This window comes from Armigeres subalbatus, chromosome 2, assembly GCF_024139115.2.
Source record: "Armigeres subalbatus isolate Guangzhou_Male chromosome 2, GZ_Asu_2, whole genome shotgun sequence".
Classification (NCBI taxonomy): domain Eukaryota; kingdom Metazoa; phylum Arthropoda; class Insecta; order Diptera; family Culicidae; genus Armigeres; species Armigeres subalbatus.
Window position 1 is genome coordinate 77,736,239 of NC_085140.1, and position 22,253 is coordinate 77,758,491.

Sequence of the window (22,253 nt, forward strand, 5' to 3'; positions counted from 1 at the left end):
TTTCTGTGTCCAAATTATATTTCTTACATCTTAAATAAAATTTTCATCAGTAACAAACAGAGTAAGGAAGAGCTAAACAAATTTGTTTAGCTCTTAATTTTATTTAAGATGTAAGAAATATAACTTGGACGCAGAAAAGAGGTTTCTCCAAGGGTTTCTCATATTGTCATCAACGTCATTTGTATCTTTCCGCCTCCCACAGAATTAAAACTGTGGTAGTGCAACGCAGAGCGGCAGCACAAGCACTCACTTAAAACACGTGTTTGTTGGTTTCCAATTTTATTTCGTCCTAAACTCTAGCAAGTTTGAGGAATTTTGACAAGCCTGCTTTGGTGTATTCTAGGAATCCTAGTCAAATCCTCATGTACACGAGAACGAGGATGTTTAATCGGATACCTACTAAAAGAGCTATAATAAGTGAAATGGAAGGTTTGAACGTGCTATTGAGGAATATGTTACTCAATCTGCAACAATAATAACGCTTTTAAAAGTGAAGAACTGAAATCATTTCAAAATTCACAGAAGAAATAAATTTTCGAGATTTTTCGGCTATACAGTCTGATTAATTAGAACAAATTTTTAAATTTTGTCCAACGTTTCGGCATCGGGTTCGATGTCTTCTTCAGGGAAAAAAATGTTTGCTCTTTGTAACGGAATGCCTATCATACTCAACAAAAAGCGATCATTTTTTTTCTCCTGGGAGAAGACATAGAACCCGATGACGAAACGCTGGACAAAATTTAAAAATATGTTCTAATAAATCAGACTGCATAGCCGAAAAATCTCGAAAATCAACACTATAGTAGAAGCTGAGATGAGATAAGACATCTCACTGTCCCTTTTTGAAACCATTTGCCTATCAGAAAAAGCCAGTTTTGATTGGAAGATTTGACAGACGCCGGCAAGCGCGGCGTTGCTTTATTTTGCTGGTGGGTGCTTTGTTATTACTTTCGGGGTGTTGCTAGTAGTCGGGGATTTTCCAACATCAGTTTCTAAAGAAACAAGTAAACAACGAATAAACGTTTCTTCCATTCATTTTTTTAAAATAAAATAGAATGAATAATAAAAATGTTGTAATTAGAATCAAAAGTGCAATCATGAAGTACAAATAAACAGCTTTGCATTCGGTAATTTAACCGTTTGTTTGAGAAACTGCATATGTCCACGTACTTTGAAGAGCAATTGTGGAGTTCTGCTTACATTTTTTGCACTGAAAGTGCCCCAGGGTGTTGAGTTTTGCCAAAAACTATTGATCTGTATCGAAGAAATCAAAAGATTCGGTGCAAAATTTGTTCGAATACAGTTTTTTGTTGTTTTCTCGAAATAGTGTAAAATGGACTTATGCAGTTTCTCAAACAAATGTTTCAATTATTGTTTGAAGTTTATTCGTCTGGTTAATTTTCAGTTAGTTAAAAAAGTTGGTCACACTGGAGCTGCCGTTGCGTGGATTGTTGATAATTTGTGTGAGGGCATTCAGCTCCGAGATGTCTTATCTCATCTCAGAGTAGAAGTCAACAACTAGAAATAATAATTTAAAAAAATAACAATGCTCTTTTGGCTCAGATTCTGGCACTTCTCAATGCTCGATTGGCTCAAGATCTCTGAATGTAGGATCCCTAGCTCAACAATTTCAATTCACATCATGTTCGTATGTTGTTATTATTTCAGTAAAAACTTCACTTGAAATCTGAGCTAGTTCGACGAATCTTAAGTAGCTCGGATCTTTTTTTGTTTCAAGCTTATGGAAAAATTTATGATAAATCGTCTGTCAGTTTGCGGGAAATAATAAAAAACCTGAGTAAGATGTAGGCATTTTAAGCAAATTTGAGCGCTCTGCCTAATTGCATAAAACGAATGATACGATCACTTTGAATGTTATGTAATCCAACGTACACACCAGTCAAGCAGTTCGACGAACATTGACTCCACCCCCAAGAAAACGCTTCGGTTGCTGCTTTGTTTGAACGTGTGTGAAGTTGTTCGAACAACAATTTGACAGTTGGCGGCTCGGTTGGAAAAAATTAAAACGGTTTGATTTTGGTTTGAGTGTTTGTAGTGAAGTTGCACAAACCCCCATATATTTCTTGATGGTTGGTGCTCAAGTTGGCGCTTCGGTCGTTCGTGTGTGATATTGTTGGTCGAATATTGATTGTTCGTGCCGCTGTTGGTAAAACTTGATGGATGTTTGAATAAACGAGAGGTGGAGTCAATGTTGGTCAAACTGCTTGACCGTGTGTACGTTCCATTAGAAATGAATCATGTAACCAATACAAATAAGTTTAACTATCAGAAACTCGCACCGTTGTAAAAAGTTGAACAGATTCATCCACAACAGAGGTGGGTTGTGTGATTGATCCAGGGGCAAGCGATTCCCAGAGGGGTTTATCAAATTTTAAAGTTTGGACTCAAGCACATTTTTTTAATAAAAACAAGGATTTAAAAAAATTTGTCCCGCGCTGGCACAAAATATATCTGGTCACATTAAATATTCGTGAACATTGCAACACGATCAATGGCTTGTTATTTTACTTTCTAAAAAGAAGCTGTGAAAACTTGAAGAACGGGCTTGGCAGTCATATGGCTACCGCTTCTGCGTCATATGCAGGATGACGTGAGTTCAATCCCAGGTGCATTCCATTCTTCTAATCTGTAATCTAATCATAGATAAAGATATGATTCTCATGTTCTATAATACAAAGATATTTTAGTTACTAGATAAAGATTGTCGCTACTGTTCCCTTTGTTCTGCTGTCCGAAACATGTGTGGTACATACCTGTCAAATCGTATGGATTTTCCTTCTTTGACATTTAGCTCCCCTATCCTCGCCAGCAAAAGATGTTCCGGACAGCGACGACAGCGACAATCTTTATCTAGTAACTAAAATATCTTTTTATAATACAGCTTCCATTTCCATCATCTATGCCTTCTACATGACTTGACTAATCTAGCAGTAAAAGCTAGAATTAGGAATGAAAGAAAAAACTCATTTGAAGATGAATGCTAATCCCAAGCAAACATCTATTGGTTCTCTGTGAAATAACAGCTGAACTTGTCATAATGGAGAAGCAACTACGGATCAAGATCAAGAAGCTGGGAAAACTTAATGATTCTGTATGATATTTGAGAGACGCGGGACGCGCTAAGTCGGGCATAATGAATAAAATCCATAACCAGTACCAGAAATGAAGCTTCGAAATTGCTTCAGCAAGCGCAATTGAGACTGTCTTTCTAATCATAGACAGCAGCAAAACCAAATGAGAATCTTGAGAGAAAGTTGCCCTTGACTGCTACTGATTCCATTTTTGACAAGTAGGGTTTTTTTTTTTTTTTTTTAATTTTATTTACGTGGCTTTAAAAGCTAAGCTTCATTCGCCACATTGACAAGTAGGGTAAGACGGTATAATGCGCCTCACCTGGCCAAAACGCCCCCCTTTGATTTCTAGAAAACTATAACTATTTAAGGGTCAAAATCAGTTGGTATTCATAATTATTTGTAAGCCCATCATACTATGTGAATGTGGAAGTATTTTTGTACTACACAATGAAAATAATAGCAAAATACAAAAAGTTATAGTTTTGATGTAACTTTTAATGTTTGTTCGCTCAACATTCTGGAGCGACTCTGGCATACTGTCCGCAAAACTTGCACTGGAACACTCAGTTGAGCAACAAAATAACTTTTCTCAGTGGCTAATATGATATAAAATTGCTTCCATCTTCAAAAATGTAACGATTTTCGAAAACATGTTTCACTGGCCAAAACGCCCCAGTGTAGGCAGGACGATATGCCCTTAGGGTCTGTTCACAAATTACGTAACGCAAAAATCCGAGTTTTTGACCCCCTCCCTCCCCCTCGTAACAAAAAGTAACAGTTTTGGCACCCCTCCCTCCCTCATGTACCGCGTAACTGTGAAAATTTTGAAGGCAGATTTTTTTCCTTCTCTGAAGCATTTGGGTTTTGGTATTTTTTTAACACTGTATAGAATAGGGACGGCACATGCTCAAAAATCAAGGATATCAAGAATGCAGCTAGTAGAAAAGAAAATAGAATTTGCGATCATAACTATTTACATAGTTTTGCGGAACTGTGGTGTCGAGAAATACAATAATCGCTTGGTATTTTTACGCATATCAGTCCCGCTATGTCAGCATGCTTGATTTCCATAATGACTAATATACGATAACGTTAAACAGCAATTACTTCAATCAGCAATTAAAAAAAAAAACATTCAAATGAATTTTTATTTGCGTTATGCGTAACATTTGGTAGTACCCACCCCCTCCCCCACCTTTTAGTGTAACAAAGTATAACGCAAATTGGACCTCCCCCCTCCCCCAAAAGCGTTACGTAATTTGTGAACAGACCCTTACCAACTGGACACAAGCGCAGCGAGCCTGCAGCGGTTGCTTCCAAATTTTATGGAAAATATTGAAATATAATTCACACCTGCTTAAATGGACTTATGTTGATTTTTTAATGTCAAGCGCATAAGGATTTGTAGCCTTTTTGTTATGGGATTGATAAAATACTAATGAAGGGCTTTGAAACGTCTTTGGTTAAGGTGGGGCGTATTGCCCAGGCACTTTTTGAAATTCATTTTTCACGACTTTTAAAAAAAGCTTTATTACGTGTTATCTGTAATATTTTTATATGACTACTCACGGGCAATGCATTCGCGACTTCCTGGACTACCAAATAACACAAAGTTTGCATAAATTGCGTTGAAAAGTAAAAAGTTATCGAGGAGTTGCCTTAGGGGGGGCATATTATACCGTCTTACCCTAATTTTTGCAGCGTGTCCATCAGACGCGTGCTCGTGATTCTACTACCGACGGAAGTTTTCTGCTGTCACTAATGCAACGTACACACCAGTCAAGCAGTTTGACGAACATTCACTCCGCCCCCAAGAAATCGCTTCGGTTGCTGCTTTGTTTGAACGTGTGTGAAGTTGTTCGAACAACCATCTGACAGTTGGCGGCTCGGTTGGAAAAAATTAAAAAAGGGTTTGATTTTGGTTTGAGTTGTCGGAGTCAAGGTTCGCCGAACATGTTTGAGCATTTGTAGTGAAGTTGCATAAACCCCCATATATTTTTTGATGGTTGGTGCTCAAGTTGGCACTTCGGTCGTTCGTGTGTGATATTGTTGGTCGAATATTGATTGTTCGTGCCGGTGTTGTTAAAACTTGATGGATGTTTGAATAAACGAGAGGTGGAGTCAATGTTGGTCAAACTGCTTGACCGTGTGTACGTTCTATAATAGTAAAATAAACAGTGCTTCAAATCGTTCGGGGCTGTCAGTTTGAATATGAATCTGAAACATTAATTTCCTCAGAAACTTCATTTTCAATACTAGTCAACTGTCAAAAAATTAAAACTGGTATAACGCTCAGTTCTATTTTCTGCAGATTTGAACCACAAATGAATCACGAGATTCAAATATTTTTCAATTGTTTTGATGTATAAAGCGTTATTTCATCCTCGGATCAATCCACTTTGCAATTACGGCGCCTTTCTATGCAGCAACATTTTGATTTCATTTAATTTAAAATTTTAAAAACATGAATGGGGAAACCAGCGAGTTTGTTCTATTTTGCTCCAGATTCAAATTCGAATAGTGGTCGAAAATTTCGAATGAAACTGAATCACTAGGGGAAGGTGGATAGACTTGATCCCCGGGGAGACTTGATCACCCCCTGTTTTATCGAGGACTAAAGTAGTTTAGTTCTAACGTATTTTTTAGTATAGATCCTCTAGACAAATGACCTTTATGTGGTGAGTTATTTTTTGGATTGACAACCTTATTTATTCTGCAGGGCGGTTTGTATGTTTTGACCTTCCTAAAGATTTTTTAATTGGCCAAGCAAAACTTTTCATAACAATGACCAAATGCTTTCGGTTTTTCACAGCACAAAGCCATGAATATGCTTAATGATCTGTACTAATGAAAATGTTAACATTCCATCCAAGTTTTAGGATATTTGGATTTGAAGTTATTGCCTCAATATGGGGACACTCGATCCCCCATTAGTCACCCATACAAATATTTGGCAAAAAAAAAATCAAAAAGATATAAATTTATTCTCAGGCTTCTAATTTTATGTAGATTAGACAGATTTGATGAAGGGTTGTCAGGAAAAAATATTTATTGCGTAGATATAATGAAAAATGGATCAAGTCTCCCCAAATTTTAAAATTGCATGTGCTGTCGAATTCAATAACAAAAATTGTTCACAAATACACACAGCAATTCGAAAATTCCGCGTATTTTGAAGGAAAAATATTTTAAAAATCTGAGGGCACCTTTCTGTATTTATCAAAGCAAGTTCTTGGAGAGGGATCAATTTCCCCCGAATATTTTAAAAGTCGATTTTTGACAGCACTCCAAAAATCGATTGTGTATCAATAACAACAATAATTTAAGGACTGTCATACATCAGTAACGTTTTATACTATATTTCCTAGAGAGTCTGTGTGGAAATCGCGTATATTTATCCAGTATTTTGCGCTCGATAATGGCGGCAGAGTGAGTGCTAATTTGACATTCAAGAGGTAGAAAATATTTACATATTTAAATCCCAGTAGGCTTTGATTAATTGAAAAACATTGGCACTCATCCGGTATCAACAAACAAACAAATGTCAGACATTTCTTCAACGTTATTCAAGGATTTGGTACTTTTGTCATGATTTGTTTTGTAATAATTTCATTTTATTTTCTAGGAATAAGGCCACAAACTAACGATAAATTAATGAGGATTATAATCATGGAAAGAAAATTTGCAACCGGGCACCTGGGTGAGGCGATAACCAGGTTGGTAGTGTCAGGCTGGATTCACTACGCTGGATGCATCAAAATCAACTCCGTTTGCACTATCCAGCTGCCTCCGGCCCCCAATCGAGCCATACTTTAAGAAGACTGTTATGCAACGTACACACCAGTCAAACAGTTTGACAAACATTGACTCCGCCCCCAAGAAAACGCTTCGGTTGCTGCTTTGTTTGAACGTGTGTGAAGTTGTTCGAACAACCATTTGACAGTTGGCGGCTCGGTTGGAAAAATTTAAACGGTTTGATTTTGGTTTGAGTTGTCGTGGGTGGAGTCAAGGTTCGCCGAACATGTTTGAGCATTTGTAGTGAAGTTGCACAAACCCCCATATATTTTTTGTTGGTTGGTGCTCAAGTTGGCGTTTCGGTCGTTCGTGTGTGATGTTGTTGGTCGAATAAATTGATTGTTCGTGCCGCTGTTGGTAAAACTTGATGGATGTTTGAATAAACGAGAGGTGGAGTCAATGTTGGTCGAACTGCTTGACCGTGTGTACGTTCCATTAAGCATGCGATCAATGCTCTACGTGCACATCGACACCTCTTGTACTCCCCTTTTCTCCACTGACTGTACACAATAACGTTCCGGCAGCATCTATACTCCAACGCGGAAATATATTTACAACTGTAGTTGAATTAAGGTTGAAAATGGTCAATTTTGGCCTTATGTAATTTATGAAACACTAAATAAATATCAGCACAATGACTTTATAAAGCCATTAATGGTTCGTAGCATGTCAATGTCCATGGTTCAGTAAGTGTCACACTTATAGTGGTCTGCTACTGGTGGAAGTATGTTGAACATTGTTGGTAAGTCAACCAATAGCTATAAGGATACTTCTGCTTGAGAAGTATTGTGGTGTCACAGATGCTGCCGGGACGTTATTGTGCATAGTCAGTGGAAAATAGGGGAGTACAAGAGGTGTCGAATGAGCACGTAGAGCTTTTAGCGCAATGCTTAACAGTACCCTCTAAGTATTGTTTGATTGGGGACCGGAGGCAGCTGGATAAGGCAAACGAAGTTGATTTTTATGCGTCCAGTGTATTGAATCCAGCTTGACACTACCAACCTGGTTATCGCCTCACTCAGGTGTCCGGTCGCAAATTTCCTTTCCATGATTAAAATCATCATTGAATTGTCGATTTCTTGTGGCTTCATTCCTAGAAAAGAAGGTTAAATTATTACAAAAACATCCATGAGAAAAGTTCCAAATTTTTGAATAACGAAGAGGAAATGTTTGACATAAAAAACCAATTTGATTTGCTTTTTGACACCGGATGAGTGCCAATGGTTTTCAATGAATCAAGGCCTACTGTGATTGAAATATATAAATATTTTCTACCTCTTGGATCTCAAGAAGGTACTCACTCGGCCGTCATTAGCGAGCGCAAAATACTGGATTTATTTTTGGCTGTGATACATCGGAAATCAGAAAAGGGGATCAAGTCTACCCAGTCTCCCCTACTAATTTCACTCTACCGTATGGCATAGAAATCCGTACACTTAAGCCCTTCAGCATATGTTAATGTCTCTAGAATACGAATCGAATGCAAGTATAACTTTCGTCGTAGTTACTGGTTCACAAGGGCATCTATTTTTCAGGTGTAATTTTTTACGCATTGAAAACTACGAAAAACTTGCCCTTCCTCCGTCTGAGCGTTACGTAATTTATGGATGCTCCCCTAGAGTGCGGCGCTGCCATGACAGTTAGAACGCAAACAGGACAAACTTGAGCAAGATCGGGTACGTTCAACTAATTTTTTTTAATCTTTCGTTTATTTGGAGGGTCATTTGCCGTGAAGCGTTACGGAGCCGAAATCAAGTTTAACAATACATTTCTCGATTCTTATACATAGTGTTAGTTTTGGGGAACCGAAAGACTCGCGGTTTAGTCGAGGTTAGGGAATACAATAATACAGTAGGAAAGAGAAGGATTTTTGGGTGCTAGAGTAATTACGATGCTGATGTTCAGGATAGGACAAACAAACTTTTTTTGGGAGACAATGACGAGAGGAAGACATACGAAAGGGGTTAACGACAGACATTGAAATGGACAACAAGAGGAAGACAATCGATATGGGGTACGACAGACAAGGAGGTGGGCAGACTAAGATCACAATCTTACATCAGCAACTTTCAAAAATTAGTGGACCAGGGACATGTACTCAAGATCAAGGGCCGACAACAATTCCCTAATAGGCTTTGGTTGTTTTCTTCGGACCCGGAGATGTTCAGTTAGCGCAGATCTGGGCCACGATGCTCCTCGCACGCCCACACGACATGATCGATGTCCTGATTATTCTCGCCGCAAACACAGAGATTTCCATCCGAGAGCCCCACTCGGAAAATATGTGCATTCAAAGTGTAGTGATTGGGCATTTGACGACACATGGTTCGAATGAAGTCTCGTCCCATATTCAATTTTTTGAACCATGGACGTTTCGACACCTGCGGGCGAATTGGATACAGCCATCTACCCAACTCCCCATTTGTCCAATTCTGTTGCCAGCTGTTCAAGGTCGTTCAAGGCCGTCGAAGGTGATTTTCCGATCGTAAATATCATCTTCCATAGTGCCCACCTCGGCCAAAGAGTCCGCTTTCTCATTTCCCGGAATCGAGCAATGAGAAGGGACCCAAGCCATGGTGATTGTGTAAGACCGTTGTGATAGGGCACTCGAAGTTTTTCGTATCCCTTTCAGAAGATACGCTGAGTGCTTAACCGATTTTATTGACCGAACAGTCTCCAAGGAACATAGACTGTCGGTGAAGATATAAAAATTGGTCAGGAGGTAGAGATGCGATTTGCTCGAGTGAATAGTGTATAGCTGCTAGCTCAGCAGTATACACGGAACAAGGCTCTTTGAGCTTAAAGTAAGCTCTATTTTTTATTTTATTTTTCAATCGTTTATTTGAGACTCAAACGTCTGTAACACTTTACGGAGCCAATAGCTTGTATTGTATAATAACAATTTTTAATCTAAATCTAATTGGTTTTCAACTAATTTAAAACTAATCATGAAAAATATCAATTGTTTCCACTGCAATGTTATATGCGGCTGCAATCCTCTGTTTGTCATCCTCTATTATGAGTTTACGTTCGCGTTCATCTTCAATCCATTCGTAAGTTGGGACACTAAAACGTCGTCTCTCGAGATTTGATTTGGACGATATCGGTAAGTGTCTATCCGCAGCTTCATTTGTGATACATACATACATCAATCAGATTTTAATTACATTTTGTCTAGAATTAAATATAAGCATTTTAAAATTATCTTCCTATTCTGTGCTGTAGGATCTGTCAAAGTTAACACCGTCATGTGTCTTCTTCTTATTTTTACTTGGATTCGTCTATTAGCGCGGTACAGTTGCTTCGTCTCTTCACGGTTTCGATCTTCCTGCTGGCGCTTTTTCCTCCGGAAAATCGAGTTTTGTCTGTTCCGCGCCCGTTTATATCGTGCTTCGTTCGCCCACGTGCGGTGTTGCAGCAATCTCGCCCATGCTGCATTCTTCTCTTCTACTAACTGCTCACACTCACCGTCATACCAGTCGTTTCTCTGATCCGGGGGCACTGTGCCAAGTGCAACGGTTGCGGTGCTCCAATGGCGGATCGAATATCTCTCCAGCCATCTTCAAGAGACGCTACGCCTAACTGCTCTTCCGTTGGGAGTGCCACTTCCAGCTGCTGCGCGTATCCTTGGGCTAGTCTACCGTCTTGTAGCCGCCCAATGTTAAGCCGCGGCGTCCGACTTCGACGCGTGTTGTACACCGTCGAGGGTTTTGAGCGTAGGCATTCTGCAACGAGGTAGTGATCGGATTCGAAAGTGGTCGATTTGGTTTTCCGTTTCTTGGTTAGGTGATCTCCATGTGGCCTTGTGGATATTTTTACGGGGAAAGAAGGTGCTTCGTCATATACCAGTGGTAAATACTCATGAATCGAGATTGAGGGTTTTTTTCGAGCAGCTTTTCGAAGTTGTCAATGATCAATGATGGATTGAGAACCTCACATCGGATGAGGAAACGGAGCGATAATTCCGCGAAACGATCTGTTAATGGCAGTACTCCCGCAAGTATACTTCCAAGCTCATCGTATGTGTCGAATTCATACATCCTAACGCGATACGGAGACAGCGGTAGTGAATCCGTTGAAACTTCAGCATGTGTGTTTTAGCCGCGGACTGGAAACAAAAAAAGGAAACAAAAGAGCTAAACAATTCAACGACGCCAGTTCAATACGGGAAGCCAATTTTGAGTTTTATTACCTGAGGTCGAAATTGAGTGAATTAAACTTACATTTGAGTAAATAAATTTTCCGTTGGGTACTTTTTTAACATGGGAGTAAAGGCAAACTACTTCGACCCTACTTACTCAATTTTAGCTTCCCGTACGGATGTTCGAGGTTGGGTGAATTAAACTCACTATTGGGTAGTTTATTTCTTCCGATGGTATAGTTGTCAATTTTCTAAATTGCTTCCCGATCACATTGTGCCCGGGCATCTCTACTTCAGAGTGTCATCGCAGACAAACATACATAACACATCAAACATTTACTTATCAAATTTATCATCGTAGAAACACTAATGACATCTCACTAAGTTGGGCAAATCACGAATCAGGTGTCGGTAGTAAGCAAACTTAAAACACGAGCTAATTCGATGCGCACGCAACGAGTGATCGATTGGCCGACTAATGACTATTCAAATTGACCAGTAAATCAGTGAACGATGAGAATTTGCCGAGTGTTATGTCTGTGGTATCATATTTAACGTAGTTTAAATCTGTTGTTGCATCTGTCCACTTTTTGTATTCTGAACAAAAAAAAACTATAAGAAAAAATCTGATCATTTTGTTTATATGATGTTGAGGCGTAAATCAAATCGAACCAAAGAACAATTAAATAACAACTGCTTGCCCTAATTTTATACTGGTTCAAGCAGTAAACAAAAATTTCATATAAACCAATAAAACTACTTTTATTACTAAGCACGTTCAGAATTCATTTGAATCACAATATTAATTTTGATTCCTAGGACCAAACACAAAAGAAAATGAACTCAGTTTGATTTACAAAGACGACAGATAATCTCTCTGAAATAACTGAACCATCAAATCTCGAGTGAGCACAAAGAATTGAGGGAATAATTGACAAAATAATATTGCTATCATCGGGATTTGAGTTTGTGTTGAGAATTGGACGCCAGGCGGGAACACCAGTCGTTACCCTATCTACTTCGGTTAGTTATTGTAATATAGATTTTACATGCACTTCTTATGATTCGTGATATGGAACCTACTATTGACGGTGCGAAATGCACAACATTACGACTATGTAAACTTCTTTAGGGAATGATGATATAAAAAAACACAAACTATATTTACATTTTGTAAAAGCTTTATTTTTATATAAAAACAACGGAACAGAGAAGCTTCTATCCAAGAACATAATTGTCTTTCAAACTGAAACATTGATATGCTATTAAGAAAAGTCATGAATGAAAACCATAAATAGTTCCACACCGTGGTACTGTCCAACGGCCAAAGATTGTAATTATTCAAGAAACATCAAACGACCATCCGGATGGTGCTTAAATCACCCAAGGGAACAGATGCAAAATCAACAGCCATATCGTTATACACTGTGTAGAGTGTAGAAAACCCTATCCCCCATTTTCCGTCATCAAATGTTTCTATATATTGTAGCTTGTAGTAGCTCAGTACCAGAACGACTATAAAGCGAATTCAAATCAAAATATTGTAGCATATTTTAATAAAACTGTAGCGAATCTCACTGGAATCTTATCCGAGTCGTATAGAATTAACACAAATACCAACCACGCACGCCAACGATCGTTGGCCAATTTATTGCTGCAAGCTCCCTATGTCGAGTGTACTGTAAAGCGAATGAAAAAGAGAATATTGCGTATTTTTGTAACAGCAGTTTGCCTAACGGTAGGCGCCTTAAGTAAAACACATAGCAAGTCGAAAGCAAACTCATCGAAATGCAATAAGTTCACCAAAAGAGACAGAAGCCTAATTTTCGAAATGTGTACAATTTTTAGAGCGAATCAATACAAAATGGTTGAAGTTTTTCGTTAAACAACAGAGTGAAGTTCATTTGTAATAGCACACTATATTTTGCGGAACACTTGTTGGATAATTACTATGGAACGATGGTTATTTTCACGACCAAAAAAGGTATTGTATTTTGCGTACAAATTTGCATTGAAACATCAAGATAGAATATATGAAAAATAGCAGTATTATGACTCGACTTTTTAAAAAGTAGCGCTAAGTTAATACAACATTCCGATTCATGAATCGAGCAGCTATAGGGTTAGGTGGAGTCTAAAAATCTCACATTTGGTATAGCAATGAAAACTAAGAAACAATGTTCCTATAGCTGCTCGTTTATGCAATCCAATGTGTAAATCTCTGAATACAACAACAATCAAACTGGTCGTAAAATTGAACGGAAAACAGTAGTCGAACCATATGAAAAAAAAAATCTATGTAATTACTGATAGATGGTGAGCAAGAAGACTCGATCGAATCTTTCCTAGAATATGTAACGTAATATAACAGATATTGGTATATGTACTCAAATAGTAACGAATAAATGCTGATAAAGAAAACTTACTGCATGTTTTTTCGCATTATTATAAAACTGTAGTTATTTAAATTCAGCTATTCGTAGAGAGTTGATTTTTCCACCGGCTGAACGATGTTGTGCCAAAGTTCGAACTTTTTATGTTCATTCATTTCATTTATTTAGTTTACATCTAAACAGATAACACTGAATCAACAATTTGACGCCACAACACACGGTTCGAGGCCGCATATCTCCATCCTAGAATTCGCCCCATGCTCGCCAAGTCGTTCTGCACCTGGTCTGCCCACCTCGCTCCCTTCTAAGCGGGGAGGGGTCTTAAACCTTTAATATCTGTAAATGTTATTATTATTTATAAATCTTAAAGACGGTGATAGTAGTGAGTTTTATCAAAAGGGCAAAGAGTTCTTTCCTGGTTGAGGATTCAGAGTCAACTGAACTATTTATTTAGAGTTTACTCTATTAAGAGCATGTCTACACATACACGCGCATACACTTTTTAAACGCGCAATGTAATTCACCATTCAGGTAGAACACATCAGTTCTTTTCCTTTTCAGAAATGTTTGTACATACAAACAAAAGATTTTGACCTTCGTCAACATGCGAATAATTTCTCGAGTGCCAAATTCTAATCTAACATAATAGCCACATAAAAATACTTGATTAAAAGTAACATGACAACTTATCACGAACAAGTAAATTAAACTGATATGCCAAAGTTTTGAAACTGACATCATTGAAGTATTTTGATTCTTGCATTCAACTGATGCTACTTTATGCTCTTCAATCCAGAATTTGGATCCCTGGTTACATAATGCTTGCATGCTGCCTTTCATGTAGCGGTTGCGATTCACATTCATCGTCAAACTCGGAACTCGCAGGAACAAATCCTCTTTGTGGTATACGTCAACCCATGTAAATGCCATTAAGCATAGAATTGTAAACCAAGCCTGTAAAACATTTAGAAATATGTTGTTTAATTTATTTTGGATAATTATTGAATATCCTAGCCTGCAACACATAAAACCCTCTTTATACCTGGTCATCAAAGTCCCATAAGTATCATATGTTTTTTGACATACTTCCTTTCTATCTAAAAAAGCTGTTCTATTTAGAACGCTTTTATTGTTATTTGCAATAATTTCCATTATCACGCACCAATTTACTGATCTTTTTGAAAACATCATTTCCATCAGCAATTTTGCATAAACTACATGTTTCTCCAGTTGTGCAAAAACCTAAACGTAGATCTTCAAACGAATCACTTTGCCAGCATTAGCTAACTTCTTTAGCATTAACAACTTTATGCATTTGCATGTCTCTTGCAGTACCTCTAATGTATTCTGCGATTTGTAATTTATGTTGAACCCATTCACAATTTTGCGACATCCTTCAACACATTTGTAAGTTTTAAACCTCATCCAACATGGGTACGTTACACACAGCGATGCCAGATCTACGGAAATTTCCGTAGATTTACGGAATTGAATGCTTTCTACGGATCTACGGATCCGTAAATAAAAACTACGGAAATTTGAAAATTTCTGCGGAATCTACGGATTTTTAAAAAGCGCATATTTAATCCAATCGGTTTAAATATTTTCCCTTCAAAATACGCGGAATTATCGAATTGCTGTGCGTATACTTGAACGATTTTTGTTATTGAACTCGACAGCACATGCAATTTTAAAATTTGGGGAGACTTGATCCCCTTTCTATGAGATCTACGCAATAAATAATTTTTCCAGCCAACCCTTCATCAAATCCGTCAAATCTACAAAAAATTAGAAACCTAAGAAAGGTTTTTAATTTTTTTCAATTTTTTCGCCAAATTTTTATATGGGTGACTAACGGGGGATCAAGTGTCCCCATATTGAGGCAATAACTTCAAATCCAAATAGCCTAAAACTTTGATGGAATGTTGATATTTTCATCAGTACAGATCAATAAGCGTATTTATGGCTTGTTGCTGTGAAAAAACGAAAGCATTTGGTCATTGTTATGAAAAGTTGTTCAAATTTTGCGTGGCCAATAAAAAAATCTTTAGGAAGGTCAAAACATACAAACCGCCCTGCAGAATTAATAAGGCTGTCAATCCAAAAAATAACTCACCACATAAAGGTCATTTGTCTAGAGGATCTATACTTAAAAATACGCTATAACAAAACTACTTTAGTTTTCGATAAAACAGGGGGTGATCAAGTCTCCCCGGGGATCAAGTCTACCCACCTTCCCCTACACTTATGTTTAATCTAGCAAGATTAACCCTTTTGTTACCGACAGGGTACCCGGGTACCTTTTTCGTTTTCAAGTGAAATTTTTTTAGGGTTCTGAACATCGCAGGAAATTGAAACTCCGTGACATCTTCAAACTCGGCAAAATTAAGGTTTGGGTGGTACGAAAATGAAAATCCAGTAAGGTGGGGCTTGGGGAGGGGCTTCTGAATATTTTTACCCCGTAACGTACCGACAGGGTACCCGGGTACCCACGTTTTGGTATGACCATAACTTCGTCAGTTTTCAACCGATTTGGACGATTCCGTTTGCTATGGATTAAGAAATTCATCCTCTATCCGTTCCATTTCACATAGGACCTATCTGGATTACCTGGTTACCGGAGTTCCGGATTTGCTAGACCATGTCTCAAAAATGGAGAAGTTGATCTTATAGAATCCAAATGATGATTTCTTGTACTCTGAGCTACCAGTTTCGCAGAAAACTCGAGGATTATGACTTCCCAACGTATTAGGACCACGTGATCATATGGACTCGGAACGGACATCCCGGAATAGGTTCCCGTGGGCCCTATAAAGGCCGCAAATTCATTCCCGGCAATATGGGTATCAAAATTCTTGAAATTGTTTCGGGAACATGTTATTCATATAGTTGAAACCATAGAATGGATATGACCCGGAACGGTCATTCCGGAACAGGTTCTCGGAGGGCCCGTAGTGGCCAAAAACTCATTTTGAATAAATCCTAGCAATATGGGTATCAAAATTCTTGGAACTGTTCCGGAAACATGTTTTCTATGTAGTTGAGACCATTGGATGGATATGAACTGGAATGGTCATTCCGGAACAGGTTCCCGGAGGGCCCGTAGAGGCCAAAAACTCATTTTGAATAAACCCTAGCAATATGGGTATCAAAATTCTTGGAATTGTTCCGCAAACACAATTTCCATGTAGTTGAGACCATAGGATGGATATGAACCGGAACGGTCATTCTGGAACGGGTTCCCGGAGGGCCCGTAGTGGCCAAAAACTCATTTAGAATACACCCTAGCAATATGGGTATCAAAATTCTTGGAATTGTACCGAAAATATGTTTTCCATGTAGTTGAGACCATAGGATGGATATGAACCGGAATGGTCATTCTGGAACAGGTTCCCGGGGGGCCCGAAAGGCTCATAGTGGCCAAAAACTCATTTAGAATAAACCCTGGCAATATTGGTATCCAAATTCTTGGAATTATTCCGGAAACATAATTTCCATGTAGTTGAGACCATAGGATGGATATGAACCGGAACGGTCATTTTGGAACAGGTTCCCGGCGGGTCCGTAGGGGCCAAAAATTTATTTAGAATGATTTCTAGCAATATGGGTATCAAAATTCTTGGAATTGTTCCGCAAACATAATTTCCATGTAGTTGAGACCATAGGATGGATATGAACCGGAGCGGTCATTCTGGAAAAGGTTCGCGGAAGGGCCCGTAGTGGCCAAAAACTCATTTAGAATAAACCCCCAGCAATATGGGTATCAAAATTCTTGGAACTGTTCCGCAAACATAATTTCCATGTAGTTGAGACCATAGGATGGATATGAACCGGAACGGTCATTCTGTAACAGGTTCCCGGAGGGCCCGTAGTGGCCAAAAACTCATTTAGAATAAACCTGGCAATATGGGTATCAAAATTCTTGGAATTTTTCCGGAGACATGTAGTTCAGACCATAGGATGGGTATGAACCGGAACGGTCATTCTATAACAGGTTCCCGGAGGGCCCGTAGGGGCCAAAAACTCATTTAGAATAAACCCTAACAATATGGGTATCAAAATTCTTGGAATTGTTCTGGAAACATATTTTCCATGTAGTTAAGACCATAGGATGGATATCAACCGGAAAGGTCATTCTGGAATAGGTTCCCCGAGAGTCCGCAGGGGCCAAACACTCATTTAGAATAAACCCTGGCAATATGTGTATCAAAATTTTTGGAATTGTTCCGGAAACATGTTTTCCATGTACTTGAGACCATAGATTGGATATGACCCGGAACGGTCATTCTGGAACAGGTTCCCGGAGGGGAGGGCCTAAAGTGATCATTAATTCATTTGGTAGAATCCCTGGCAATATGGGTATCAATATTCTTGGAATTGTTCCGGAAACATGTTTTCCATGTAGTTGAGACCATAGGATGGATATCAACCGGAATGGTCATTTTGGAACAGGCTCCCGGAGGGCCTACAGTGACCATAAATTCATTTGGTAGAATCCCTGGCAATATGGGTATCAAAATTCTTGTAATTGTTTCGGAAACACGTTTCCATGTAGTTGAGACCATAGGATGGATATCAACCGGAACGGTCATTCTGGAACAAGTTCCCGGAAGGCCAGCAGGGGCCAAAAACTCATTTAGAATAAACCCTGGCAATATGGGTATCAAAATTCTTGGAATTTTTCCTGAAACATGTTATTCATAAAGTTGAAACCATAGGATGGATATCAACCAGAACAGTCATGCTAGAACAAGTTCCCGAAAGGCCTTTAGTGGCCACAAACTCATTTAGAAGACACCCTGGCATTAAAGTTCTTGAAATATTTTCGGAAACATGTTTTTCCAAGAAGATGGGACTGATGTTGGGTCTTCAGGCTGAATGGCTGTTAGGCCGAACGGTTATTGGGTCGAATGAGAAGTGAGGAGTGAATAGTGAGAAGTGAGCAATGAGAAATTGAAAGTAAAAAGTGAAAAGTGAAATGAGGGAAATGAGAAGAGAGAAGTGAAAAGTTACACAGTGTTGACCCGATTTTGTCACTCCCCGATTTTATCTACCTCCGACTTTATCACATTTTCGACCCGATTTCATCACGTTCCGCTTATGTCACGTTTTTGACACATTTTGCATCCATAAATTTTTTTGAAAATTTCAGTCGTTCTTTTTATTTTTGTAAATTATTCAGCAAACACCAATGATACTTACAGCGTCTGTGGTTCATTATAAATCATTTCTGAGTCAAGAATTTTTAAGTCTTTTTGACAAGAAATAACGTGCAAGTGTTTCTTCTAAATGAGGGTCCCCTCGGAAACCTGTGTGAGAATGACCGGTCCATTGTCAAAACATCTTATGGCCTAATAACCCAAAAGATCATGCTTCCGAGACAATTTCATGAATTTTGATACCCACATTGCCTGGGCTTCTTCAAAATGAGTTTGTGGCCACTTTAGGCCCCACGGGAACCTGTTCCAGGATGACCGGTCCATTGTCAATCTATCCAATGGTCCAATTACTTATCAGATCATGCTTCCGAAACAATTTCATGAATTTTGATACCCATATTGCCAGGGTTTCTTCAGAATAAGTTTGTGGCCACTTTAGGCCCGACGGGAACCTGTTTCCGGAATAACCGTTCCGGGATTAATTCATAGAATGGTCCTGTAACGTAGTTAAGTTATATTCTTTAAATTTCCAACGAAGTTTATTAGTCATCACGCAAGAAATCTTCATTTGGTTGAATATATATCTTCAATTCACACATACTTTGGGACTTGGCCCAGTTAATCCGGAATTCCGGTTACCAGGTAATCCGAATCGGTTCTCTGTAACATGTATCGAATAGCGGGTAAGTTCCTGCATCCGTAGCAACCAAAATCGTCTAAATCGGTGAAAAACTGACTATGTTATGATCATTTTAAGTCCGTGGGTACCCGGGTACCCTGTCGGTAACGTAAGGGTGTTTTTTTGTCGGTAACAAAAGGGTTAACAAAACTTCTATTTGGAAGATCCGGAGCACCCAGTTATATGGTTATTTTATGACTCACAGTGGAGACCAAACTCTTTAGCCTAACTGAAACATATTGAATAGGCGACGAGGTTAGTCCACCAATCTATTGAAGTATGTTTATTCGGTACTGGTGCAATATGCCTGGAATGCAGCACTAAAGATCGCTGCCTCAAATAAATTTCTAATACATATTGCCGAGGAGCTTTTAGGAGATTTCAGCTGGATATTCTTGCTTATACGATAAGGAATAAGGATTGACAAAGGAAAGTAATCATGTGCTCTCAGTAGGAAGCGTACTTATGTTTGTGTGTCTCTGTCTCAGAGAATTAAGTCCGCCTGGGTATAGAGCAAATTTCCGCGGTCTTCTTATCGGAAAACTGCATAGCTGCACAGCGAAAAAAAAATCACTGAACCACCAACAGAACACCTCACTTTTGTTTCGTTTCATAGAGTTGCAGGCATTCAGCATTAATTCTAGAGTGCCCCGCTTCAATAAAAATTAACTCTGGTTAATCAGTTGCAAACAATTTGTTCCATTCATTCCATTCAAAATTTTACACCTGCTTTATTCGCGTAATCTAGTAAACCCATTATCGCAAAATTATCGAGTTAACTTACGTTAAATTATCGAGCTCCGATAATAATTCAGTTGATTCATCGTTATCGTAGCAACCGATAACGTTGATTACAATCAACTTTATCGGCGATAGCGATAAATTAACGATTAACAACCTTGGTCCAGATGATCTCCTAAGTGATACAAACTTAATCATTGTCCTAAACTGAAGAGAGATCTGCATGAATTTGAGAAAACAAAACTACCAGGGACATAGCTAAACTGGGTTCTCTCCAACACGCACAAGCAGTAGAAATGATCCATTTTTATTTGATCTGTACCATCTCACGCTTACACCGCCTTGCGGAGCTCAAGTGATGAAGTTCACCCAAAAATAATAAGTTCATAATATTAAACTGAGTATATTTCGAAATTTTTAACAGAGTTCAATATATAAACTATGCGAATATGGTACCGTCGTGCGGGGTTTCTATTGACTTCAGGGACTCAGTGATGAAAACAGTATCTGTCAGAAACTGCTAATAATAGGATACTAATAGGATTGTGGATGAGCGCCGAAATATGCCCAGCCAAATTTGTTGAGCTAATCTACGGAATTGATGTTGAAGCAATCTGGCATCGCTGGTTACACATAGTCTGCCTTCATTTAGTACGGACCAACCGTCACAGCTCTCAATTAAAAATTTCCTCAAGCATAACTCAAATAAAAAATATTCATGTATTGCTCGTCGAGTCTTCAAAATTATTTCTACATCTGCCAACACATACTCCTCACTGGATAGTACTTGCATAGTAGTTTTCCTAATGCTTTTTTTTGCTTTATCACAAGCAATATATTTCTGACTCATATGGAGCAATTGTTTATCTTAGTGCTTTCCTAACATTGTCTATGCACTTTCAAATCTAACATTATCACAGTCTTATCAAACGGAATTGTAGCGCCAGTGTAGCGCACTGTTCACACATTACTCACTTTTCACAAAACGGCCACAGGCCCACACACGGTCACATGTACATGCCAAAAATAAATACTAAGAGGGTTTAACAAAACAAAACCTTGTTGATGTGATTTGCAAAGTAGGTGTCTAACTATGTATTGTTTCAGCTGTTATTGTTGAGTGTCCCTTCACCAGTAGAAAACAATTAGTTCAATCAGCTTTTGTGGTATTATGTAGTCCTTGGAGGCGAAATTCAAAATACTTATACCATCTAGATGGTTTTTAGACGCCATGTTTCTCCATTGACACAAGAAGAGTAATACTCGTGTTAAAATCAATGCAAAATGAAACGGCCATAGTACACCTTAAAATCATTATATTAACTATTATGTAGGCGGTATTTGCCGTCTTGTATTTTCCGATTTTAGTTATGACGAAAATGTTTCCGTACCACGGACTTATCGTTCAATAACCACCGCGCGAACAGAAGTCAACCGTCACACAATTAGCCAGTTACTGTTAACTATCGATACGAAGTAATGATAATGACACGCGAAACAATTTTAAACCATTTTCTCGTCGCCACTTTAATATCTGTAAATGTTATTATTATTTATAAATCTTAAAGACGGTGATAGTAGTGAGTTTTATCAAAAGGGCAAAGATTTCTTTCCTGGTTGAGGATTCAGAGTCAACTGAACTATTTATTTAGAGTTTACTCTATTAAGAGCATGTCTACACATACACGCGCATACACTTTTTAAACGCGCAATGTAATTCACAATTCAGGTAGAACACATCAAAACCATCTTAAGAACCTTCCCCGGACTCAAAAAACTGTGCATATGCATTTTCACGCCGATCGGTTCAGTAGTTTCCGAGTCTATAAGGTTAAGACAGACGGAAGTTCTTCTGGGGCGAAATCGAAATCTCTGCTTTTGCAATATATTTAATAAGTGATTTAGGGATATTGAGCTTGTAGATTCGTTCTCAATTGCCACACTGCTCGATCCGCGCTTCTAGGCAATGTATTTTAATCCGTTGGCCCATTCTAAGGTTCTGAAAACTGTCAGACATGGTTTTGAAATCAAATAAACAACCAAACATGTCTTCTACGACAGTTGCTACTTCTTCATCTTCGACCAATACTCTGTGGGATATACATCATAAAATGGTAATTATCAATTAACGGTAACTTGTGTATTTGAATCAACACAATGATTAAATTAATTTTAGATTATGGACTCAAACGCAGCACTGGAACCGGATACACCGGGCGGTATTTCCGGAGAGCTAAGAAATTTCCTCCA